Below are 10,770 nucleotides of genomic sequence, written 5' to 3'. Positions count from 1 at the left end.
TGTGCGTGCATGTGTGTGCGCACGCGCGTGTGTGGGTGTGTTATTTTACCAGAGAGCCAAAGCAAATACGATTTGAAGGGCAAAGATTTTGGAGTTAAAAAAAACTTGCTGAGGTGAGCCTGATATGCTATATTCCTTAACCCCTGTCAGAATTTGCTGACTGGTAAGTTACCAAGTGACTAACACAGCCAGAAACGCCGAAAAGTCAAGCAGAAAGCAATGATTAAGAGATAGAGAAGTGGAGCACAGTTTCCTACAGTATCATAGAGATGGTGAGACAAAAATCAAAGTTCAGGGCTTTATATAACCCAGGTTTTGAAAAACCAAGATCCGGGAGAAAGCAGAAGAGCCAAGAAATGAGTCTGACAGTCTGAGCCACATTTTCCAAGGAGGCATTTACTGATTTCTAAATGGTTGTGGTGGAGAACGCAAGCAGAAAAAAAGATGTTAAAATGATTTCAAGCTGCTCATCAGCAGTATCATAGAGTTTGGGGCCCAATAAGGTCAGTGTCCCTGGTAAATCCCCAAAATTTCAGCTGGAATGCGGAAGGGCTACACAGAGTAAGGATAGAAAAGAAAGACATGATGCTCTCTTTAAAAAAGATAACAGAGGACTTTGGGTTCCAGACAAGATGAAATACAATCATTTTCCCCATTCCTCTCAAGTTTTTACAATTAAAACTCTAGACAAAATACAGCAGAAAATTATAAAAGTTTGCTTGTAAGTGGAAAGGAAAAGGCAGACTGGCTAGGGACTATGGAACTTAAGAAACAACATGGCAGGGAGTTCCCTGCATTTTATTTTTACCTCTCCCATATCCCAAACTAGGAGTTAGAAAAGCTTGCAACAAAGAACCACCAACAGAGGCAGACAAAAAAAAAGTCCCAAATAAAAGTCTGCTCTCTCTAGCCAAAGGACCAAGAAAGGGACCTCCCAGAAAGACAGAAAACTTATTGACAATACCTGCACTACCTTAGCCAAACACCACAAACAGTCCATCACCAGCAGTGGAAGAGGAGGCCAAAGGAGGGACCCAAACTTTCAACTCCATCCAGCAGTACGGGTAGTCTGAGGTGATGATTCCCTCCTTTGTGGACAGAGCACTGGCAGAGGCTGAGTAAGGAGTCTAGACTCAAAACCCTTTCAACCAGGAGAAGCAGGAAAGCCAGGAAATCATTTATTATTGTTATTATCATTATTATTATTATTATTATTATTATTATTATTGGTTCTCAGTGTCTAAGGATATTTCTGTCAAATCACTAGCTGAACACTAAGTTAAGAAAACACAGACTTCAATGACCACAAAACACATAGAGTGCAGCCTTAAAAAATAATTTAGAGGAGGGAGGTGGAGCAAGATGGCTGATTATAATCCTCCAGTGATTGTCCCCCTGCAAGGAACACTGAATTGAACAACTATCAATGCAAGAAAGCAACTTTATAAGAAAAAAGTACTCATGTAAGAGATCAAATTATCTGGTTTTAATATTTAATATAATATCAAGGGAGGAGGCATTGAAGAGGATAAGAAAGACAGTCTTGCATTGCCTACACCACCCCTTCCCTCTCCCCTAACCATGCCTTGTGGAGAGAAAGAATCTGTGTGCTTGGAGGAGGGAGAGCAAGGTGAGTATGGGTCTTTGTATTGGAACTCAGTGGCCCTGTCACAGTGGAACATAATACAAGGCAGAATTCTGCTGATGACACGGTTCGTCTACACCAGCACGAGGCCAGAGGGTATTTACGCACCCTTGCCCCCCCCCCCCAAAAAAAAGGCAAGTCCCAGACAGCTCCACCATCAGCCAACAAAAGTGGCCTGGGGCCCCAAATAAACTTAAGTGACTGTCAGGGCACAAAGACTGCAGGCCTTGGGCAAGTCCTGGTGCTGTGCTGGTCTCAAAGGCAGTGGACTTGGACTGTGTATGACCCAGTGCAACACCAGCTATGAAGTACAGGGCCTGCATCACACTTTCCCCAACTCCAGGCAGTACATCTCAGGGAAGAGAGTCCTTCTATTTGGGGGAAGGAGAGAGAAGAGTACAGAGGATTTTGTCTTGCAATGTGGGTACCAGCTCAACCACAGTAAAATAAAGCACCAAGCAAATTCCTGAAGCCCCTAATTCCTGGCCCTAGCTCCTGGATGGCATTCCTTGACTTACCCTGGACCATTAGGGAATTGCTATCCTGAAAGGAAGGACCCAGTCCTGGCAGGATTCACCACCTATGGACTAAAGAGCTCTTGGGCCTTGAATAAACATCAGTGGTAGCTAGGCAGTAGATTGTATGGCCCTTGGGCAAGACCCAGTACTGTGCTGGCTTCAGGTGTGACACAGCACAGTCCTGATTGTGGAGGCCATGAGAGTGTTCACATCACCTCTCCCCTAACTCCAGATAGCCCATCATGGAGAGACAGACTGTTTCTAATTAATGGAAAGAGAGGGAAAGTAACAGGCTTTGCCAGGTAATCTAGGAAATTCTCCCTTATCTTACTTAAGCCCACCAAGACAGTGCCTCTTGCAGTCTGCAAGAGTCACACCATTCCTGAGTTTAGTGTGCTCCCAAGTGCTGATACAGCTGCAATGACCCCAGGCTTAAATCACAAGATGTATGAGAGATAGGACCAACAAAACAACCAGAAAACAAGTGACAAAATGGCAGTAGGAAGTTCATACCTATTAATAATAACATCTAATGTAAATGGACTAAATTTTCCAATAAAAGACATAGAGTGGCTGAATAGATTTAATAAAACAAGACCCGAGGGGGCACGCCCAAGATGGCCGAATAGGAACAGCTCCAGCCTCCAGCTCCCAGCATGAGCGACACAGAAGACGGGTGATTTCTGCATTTTCAACTGAGGTACCAGGTTCATCTCACAAGGGCGTGTCAGACAGTTGGCGCTGGTCCGCAGGTGCAGCCCGACCAGCGAGAGCTGAAGCAGGGCAAGGCATCGCCTCACCTGGGAAGCACAAGCGGGAAGGGAATTCCTTTTCCTAGCCAAAGGAAATTGAGACACACAACACCTGGAAAATCAAGTAACTCCCACCCTAATACTGCGCTTTACCAAGGGTCTTAGCAAATGGCATACCAGGAGATTATATCCCACACTTGGCGCAGAGGGTCCCACGCCCATGGAGCCCCCCTCATTGCTAGCACAGCAGTCTCAGATCTAACTGCAAGGCAGCAGCGAGGCTGGGGGAGGGGCGCCCACCATTGTTGAGGCTTAAGTAGGTAAACAAAGTCACCAGGAAGCTCAAATTGGGTGGAGCTCACCACAGCTCAAGGAGGCCGGCCTGCCTCTGTAGATTCCTCCTCTGGGGACAGGGCATAGCTAAACAAAAAGCAGCAGAAACCTCAGCAGAGGTCAATGCCCCTGTCTGACAGCTTTGAGGAGAGAAGTGGATCTCCCAGCACAGAGGTTGAGATCTGAGAACGGACAGACTGCCTGCTCAAGTGGGTGCCCGACCCCTGAGTAGCCTAACTGGGAGACATCCCCCACTGGGTGCAGACTGATACCTCACACCTCACACAGTGGGGTACACCCCTGAGACGAAGCTTCCAGACTGAGAATCAGACAGCAACACTCACTGTTCAGCAATATTCTATCTTCTGCAGCCTCCGCTGCTGATACCCAGGTAAACAGGGTCTGGAGTGGACCTCAAGCAAACTCCAACAGACCTACGGCTGAGGGTCCTGACTGTTAGAAGGAAAACTAACAAACAGAAAGGACATCCACACCAAAACCCCATTAGTACGTCACCATCATCAAAGAACAAAGGCAGATAAAACCACAAAGATGGGGGAAAAGCCGTGCAGAAAAGCTGGAAATTCAAAAAATCAGAGCGCATCTCTCCCTCCAAAGGAACACAGCTCATCACCAGCAATGGAACAAAGCTGGATGGAGAATGACTTTGACGAGTCGAGAGAAGAAGGCTTCAGTCGATCAAACTTCTCAGAGCTAAAGGAGGAACTATGTAACCAGTGCAAAGAAACTAAAATCCTTGAAAAAGGATTTGATGAATGGCTAACTAGAATAATGAATGTAGAGAAGTCCTTAAAAGAACTGATAGAGATGAAAACCATAATACGAGAACTATGCAAAAAATGCACAAGCTTCAGTAACTGACTCAATCAATTAGAAGAAAGAGTATCAGCGATTGAAGATCAAATGAATGAAATGAAGCAAGAAGAGAAGTGTAGAGAACAAAGAGTAAAAAGAAATGAACAAAGCCTCCAAGAAATGTGGGATTATGTGAAAAGACCAAATCTAGGTCTGACTGGAGTGCGTGAGAGTGACAGGGAAAATGGAATCAAGTTGGAAAACACTCTGAAGGATATCATCCAGCAGAACTTCCCCAACCTAGTAAGGCAGGTCAACATTCAAATTCAGGAAATACACAGAACGCCACAAAGATACTCCTCAAGAAGAGCAACTCTAAGACACATAATTGTCAGATTCACCAAAGTTGAAATGAAGGAAAAACTGTTAAGGGCAGCCAGAGAGGAAGGTCAGGTTACAAACAAAGGGAAGCCCATCAGACTAACAGCAGATCTCTTGGCAGAAACTCTCCAAGCCAGAAGAGAGTGGCAGTCAATATTCAACATTCTTTTAAAAAAGAATTTTAAACCCAGAATTTCATATCCAGCCAAACTAATTTCATAAGTGAAGGAGAAATAAAATCCTTTACAGATAAGCAAATGCTTAGAGATTTTGTCACTGCCAGGCCTGCCCTACAAGAGATCTTGAAGGAAGAACTAAACAGGGAAAGGAACAACAGGTACCAGCCATAGCAAAAACATGTCAAAATGTAAAATCCATCGATGCTAGGAAGAAACTGCATCAACTAGCAAGCAAAATAATCAGCTAATATAATGACCGGATCAAGTTCACACATAACAATATTAACCTTAAATGTAAATGGACTAAATGGTCCAATTAAAAGACACAGACTCGCAAACTGGATAAAGAGTCAAGACCCATCAGTCTGCTGTATTCAGGAGACCCATCTCACATGCAGAGACACACATAGGCTCAAAATAAAGGGATGGAGGAAGATCTACCAAGCAAATGGAAGACAAAAAAAAGCAGGGGTTGCAATCCTAGTCTCTAATAAAACAGACTTTAAACCATCAACGATCAAAAGAGACAAAGAATGTCATTACACAATGGTAAAGGGATGAATTCATCAGGAAGAGCTAACTATCCTAAATAAATATGCACCCAATACAGGAGCACCCAGATTCATAAAGCAAGTCCTTAGAGACTTACAAAGAGACTTAGACTCCCATACAGTAATAATGGGAGACTTTAACACTCCACTGTCAACATTAGACAGATCAACGAGACAGAAAGTTAACAAGGATATCCAGGAATTGAACTCAGCTCTGCACCAAGCAGACCTGATAGACATCTACAGAACTCTCCACCCCACATCAACAGAATATATATTCTTCTCAGCATCACATCACACGTATTCCAAAATTGATCACATAGTTGGAAGTAAAGCACTCCTCAACAAATGTAAAAGAACAGAAATTATAACAAACTGTCTCTCAGACCACACTGCAATGAAACTAGAACTCAGGACTAAGAAACTCAATCAAAACCACTCAAATACATAGAAACTGAACAACTTGCTCCTGAATGACTACTGGGTACATAATGAAATGAAGGCAGAAATAAAGATGTTCTTTGAAACCAATGAGAACAAAGATACAACATATCAGAATCTCTGGGACACATTTAAAGCAGTGTGTAGAGGGAAATTTATAGCACTAAATGCCCACAAGAGAAAGCAGGAAAGATCTAAAACTGACACCCTAACATCACAATTAAAAGAACTAGAGAAGCAAGAGCAAACTCATTCAAAAGCTAGCCAAAGGCAATAAATAACTAATATCAGAGCAGAACTGAAGGAGACAGAGACACAAAAAGCCCTCCAAAAAATCAATGAATCCAGGAGATGGTTTTTTGAAAAGATCAACAAAATTGATAGACCACTAGCAAGAGTAATAAAGAAGCAAAGAGAGAAGAATCAAATAGATGCAATAAAAAATGATAAAGGGAACATCGCCACCAACCCCACAGAAACACAAACTACCATCAGAGAATACTATAAACACCTCTATGCAAATAAACTAGAAAACCTAAAAGAAATGGAAAATTTCCTGGACATTTACACTCTCCCAAGATTAAACCAGGAAGAAGTTGAATCCCTGAATAGACCAATAGCAGGCTTTGAAATTGAGGCAATAATTAATAGCCTACCAACCAAAAAAAGTCCAGGACCAGACGGATACACAGCCGAATTCTACCAGGGGTACAAGGAGAAGTTGGTACCATTCCTTCTGAAACTATTTCAATCAACAGAAAAAGAGGGAATCCTCCCTAACTCATTTTACGAGGCCAACATCATCCTGATACCAAAGCCTGACAGAGATACAACAAAAAAAGAGAATTTTAGACCCATATCCCTGATGAACATCGATGCAAAAATCCTCAGTAAAATACTGGCAAACCGAATCCAGCAGCACATCAAAAAGCTTATCCACCATGATCAAGTGGGCTTCATCCCTGGGATGCAAGGCTGGTTGAACATACGCAAATCAATAAACGTAATCCAGCATATAAACAGAACCAAAGACAAAAACCACATGATTATCTCAATAGATGCAGAAAAGGCCTTTGACAAAATTCAACAGCCCTTCATGCTAAAATCTCTCAATAAATTTGGTATTCATGGAACGTATCTCAAAATCATAACAGCTATTTATGACAAGCCCACAGCCAATATCATACTGAATGGGCAAAAATTGGAAGCATTCCCTTTGAAAACTGGCACAAGACAGGGATGCCCTCTCTCACCACTCATATTCAACATAGTGTTGGAAGTTCTGGCTAGGGCAGTCAGGCAAGAGAAAGAAATAAAGGGTATTCAGTTAGGAAAAGAAGAAGTCAAATTGTCCCTGTTTGCAGATGACATGATTGTATATTTAGAAAACCCTATCGTCTCAGCCCTAAATCTCCTTAAGTTGATAACCAACTTCAGCAAAATCTCAAGATACAAAATCAATGTGCAAAAATCACAAGCATTCTTATACACCAGTAACAGACAGACAGAGAGCCAAATCTTGAATTAACTCCCAATCACAATAGCTTCAAAGAGAATAAAATATCTAGAAATCCAACTTACAAGGGATGTAAAGGACCTCTTCAAGGAGAACTACAAACCACTGCTCAGTGAAATAAAAGAGAACACAAACAAAGAGAAGAACATACCATGCTCATGAATAGGAAGAATCAATATTGTGAAAATGGCCATACTGCCCAAGGTAATTTATAGATTCAATGCCATCCCCATTAAGCTACCAATGACTTTCTTCACAGAATTGGAAAAAACTGCTTTAAAGTTCATATAGAACCAAAAAAGACCCCACATTGCCAAGACAATCCTAAGTCAAAAGAACAAAGCTGGAGGCATCACACTATCTGACTTCAAACTATTCTGCAAGGCTACAGTAACCAAAACAGCATAGTACTGGTACCAAAACAGAGATAGAGACCAATGGAACAGAACAGAGCCCTCAGAAATAATACCACACATCTACAGCCATCTGATCTTTGATAAACCTGAGAAAAACAAGAAATGGGGAAAGGATTCCCTATTTAATAAATGGTGCTGGGAAAATTGGCTAGCCATAAGTAGAAAGCTGAAACTGGATCCTTTCCTTACTCCTTATATGAAAATTAATTCAAGATGGATTAGAGAATTAAATGTTAGACCTAAAACCATAAAAACCCTACAGGAAAACCTAGGTAATACCATTCAGGACATAGGTATGGGCAAGGACTTCATGTCTAAAACACCAAAAGCAACGGCAACAAAAGCCAAATTTGACAAATGGGATCTAATTAAACTAAAGAGCTTCTGCACAGCAAAAGAAACTACCATCAGAGTGAACAGGCAACCTATAGAATGGGAAAAAATTTTTGCAATCTACTCATCTGACAAAGGGCTAATATCCAGAGCCTATAAAGAACTCAAACAAATTTACAAGAAAAAAACAAACAACCCCATCAAAAAGTGGGCAAAGGATATGAACAGACATTTCTCAAAAGAAGACATTCATACAGCAAACAGACACATGAAAAAATGCTCATCATCACTCGCCATCAGAGAAATGCAAATCAAAACCACAATGAGATACCATCTCACACCAGTTAGAATGGCAATCATTAAAAAATCAGGAAACAACAGGTGTTGGAGAGGATGTGGAGAAATAGGAACACTTTTACACTGTTGGTGGGACTGTAAACTAGTTCAACCATTGTGGAAACAGTGTGACGATTCCTCAAGGATCTAGAACTAGAAATACCATTTGACCCAGCCATCCCATTACTGGGGATATACCCAAAGGATTATAAGTCATGTTGCTATAAAGACTCATGCACACGTATGTTTATTGCAGCACTATTCACAATAGCAAAGACTTGGAATCAACCCAAATGTCCATCAGTGACAGACTGGATTAAGAAAATGTGGCACATATACACCATGGAATATTATGCAGCCATAAAAAAGGATGAGTTCCTGTCCTTTGTGGGGACATGGATGCAGCTGGAAACCATCATTCTCAGCAAACTATCACAAGAACAGAAAACCAAATACCACATGTTCTCACTCATAGGTGGGAATTGAACAATGAGATCACTTGGACACAGGAAGGGGAACATCACACACCAGGTCCTATTGTGGGGAGGGGATGGGGGGAGGAATAGCATTAGGAGATATAACTAATGTAAATGTCGAGTTAATGGGTGCAGCACACCAACATGGCACAAGTATACATATGTAACAAACCTGCACATTGTGCACATGTACCCTAGAACTTAACGTATAATAAAAAACAAAACGTATAAAAAAAAAAAAAAGAAAACAAGACCCAACTCTATGTTATCTGTAAGAAATTCACTTCACCTTAGAGACACATACAGAAAGAAAAGAAAAAAAGGATGGAAAAAGATATTCCATGCAAGTGGAAACCCAAAACAGAAGGATTAGCTATCTTATAGCTAATAGATCAAAGCTAATATATCTTATAGATCAAATAGATTTCAAGACAAAAAAAAAACTATAAAAAGAGAAAAGGAAGGTAATTATATGATAATAAAGGGGTCAGCTCAATAAGAGGATATTACAATTTTAATATCTATGCACCTAACACTGGAATATATATATATACACACACACACACACACACATATATATATACATATATATATGGCAAACGTTATTAGAGCTAAAGAGCAAGATAGACTGTAACGCAATAATAGCTGGGGACAACTACTTCCCACTTTCAGCATTGAACAGATCATCCAGACAGAAAATCAAGAAAGAAACATCCAAGGTAATCAGCACTATAGAACAACTGGACATAATAGACATTTGCAAAATATTTTATCCAATAGCTGGAGAACAAACCTTCTTCTCCTAAGCACACGGAACATTCTCAAGGATAGACCATATGTTAGACAACAAAGCAAGTCTCAAAAAGAAAAAAAAAAAATACATAAACTATCTTTTTTTTCCATTCACATGGAATATAACTAGAAATTAATAACAAGAGGAATTTTGGAAGTATACAAACACATGAAAACTAAATAATATGTTCCTGAATGACCACTGGGCCAATAAACAAAGTAAGAAGAACTTTTTTTTTTTTAATTCTTGAAACAAATGAAAATGAACACACAATATATCAAAGCCTATGGGGCAATACAAAGAAAGAATTTTTTAGCATAAACACCTAGATTGAAAAGGTAGAAAAGCTACAAATAAATAACCTAATGCTTCATCTTAAAAACTAGAAAAGGAAGAGCAAAACAAACTCAAAGTTAGTACAAGAAAGGAAATAATAAAGAGCAGAGCAGAAATAAATGATATTGACACTAAAAAAATACAAAAGATCACCAAAATGAAAAGTTGTTTTATAAAAAATAAACAAAATCAATATTTTCCCCAACTAACTTACAAAAAAAAGAAAAGATTCAAATGAATAAAATCAGAGATGAAAAAGGAGACATTACAAATAATATCACAGAAATTAAAAGGATTATTAGAGATTATTATGTGCAACTAATATGCCAATAAATTGGAAAACCTAGAAGAAATTGATAAATTTCTAGACACGTACAACCTACAAAGGTTGAACCATGAAGAAATCCAAAAGCTGAATAGATCAATAAAAAGTAATGAGATAGAAGCAGTAATAAAATGTCTTCCATCAAAGTAAAGCTCAGAACCTGATGGCTTCACTGCCGAATTGTATCAAACATTTAAAGAAGAACTAATATCAATTCTACTGAAACTATCCCCCAAAAATGGAGAGGGAATACTTCCAAACTCATTCTATGAGGCCAGTATTACACCGATACCAAAACCAGAGGAAGACACAACAACGACAACAAACTGCAGGCCAACATCGCTAATGAACATAGATGCTAAAATCCTCAACAAAATACTAGTAAGCTGAATTCAACAACACATTAAAAAGATCACTTATCATGACCAAGTGAGATGAGTCAGGAATAAAAGGATGTTTGAACATATGCAAACCAATCAGTGTGATACATTATTATCAATAGAATGAAAGACAAAAACCATATGATCAATTCAATTGATGCCAAAAAAAGACAAAAGCATCCAATAAAATTCAACATCCCTTCATGACAAAACTCTCAAAATCTGGGTACTGAAAGAACATAT

Source organism: Piliocolobus tephrosceles, chromosome 12 (assembly GCF_002776525.5).
Source record: "Piliocolobus tephrosceles isolate RC106 chromosome 12, ASM277652v3, whole genome shotgun sequence".
Classification (NCBI taxonomy): Eukaryota; Metazoa; Chordata; class Mammalia; order Primates; family Cercopithecidae; genus Piliocolobus; species Piliocolobus tephrosceles.
Note: the sequence above shows the minus strand (reverse complement) of the source record.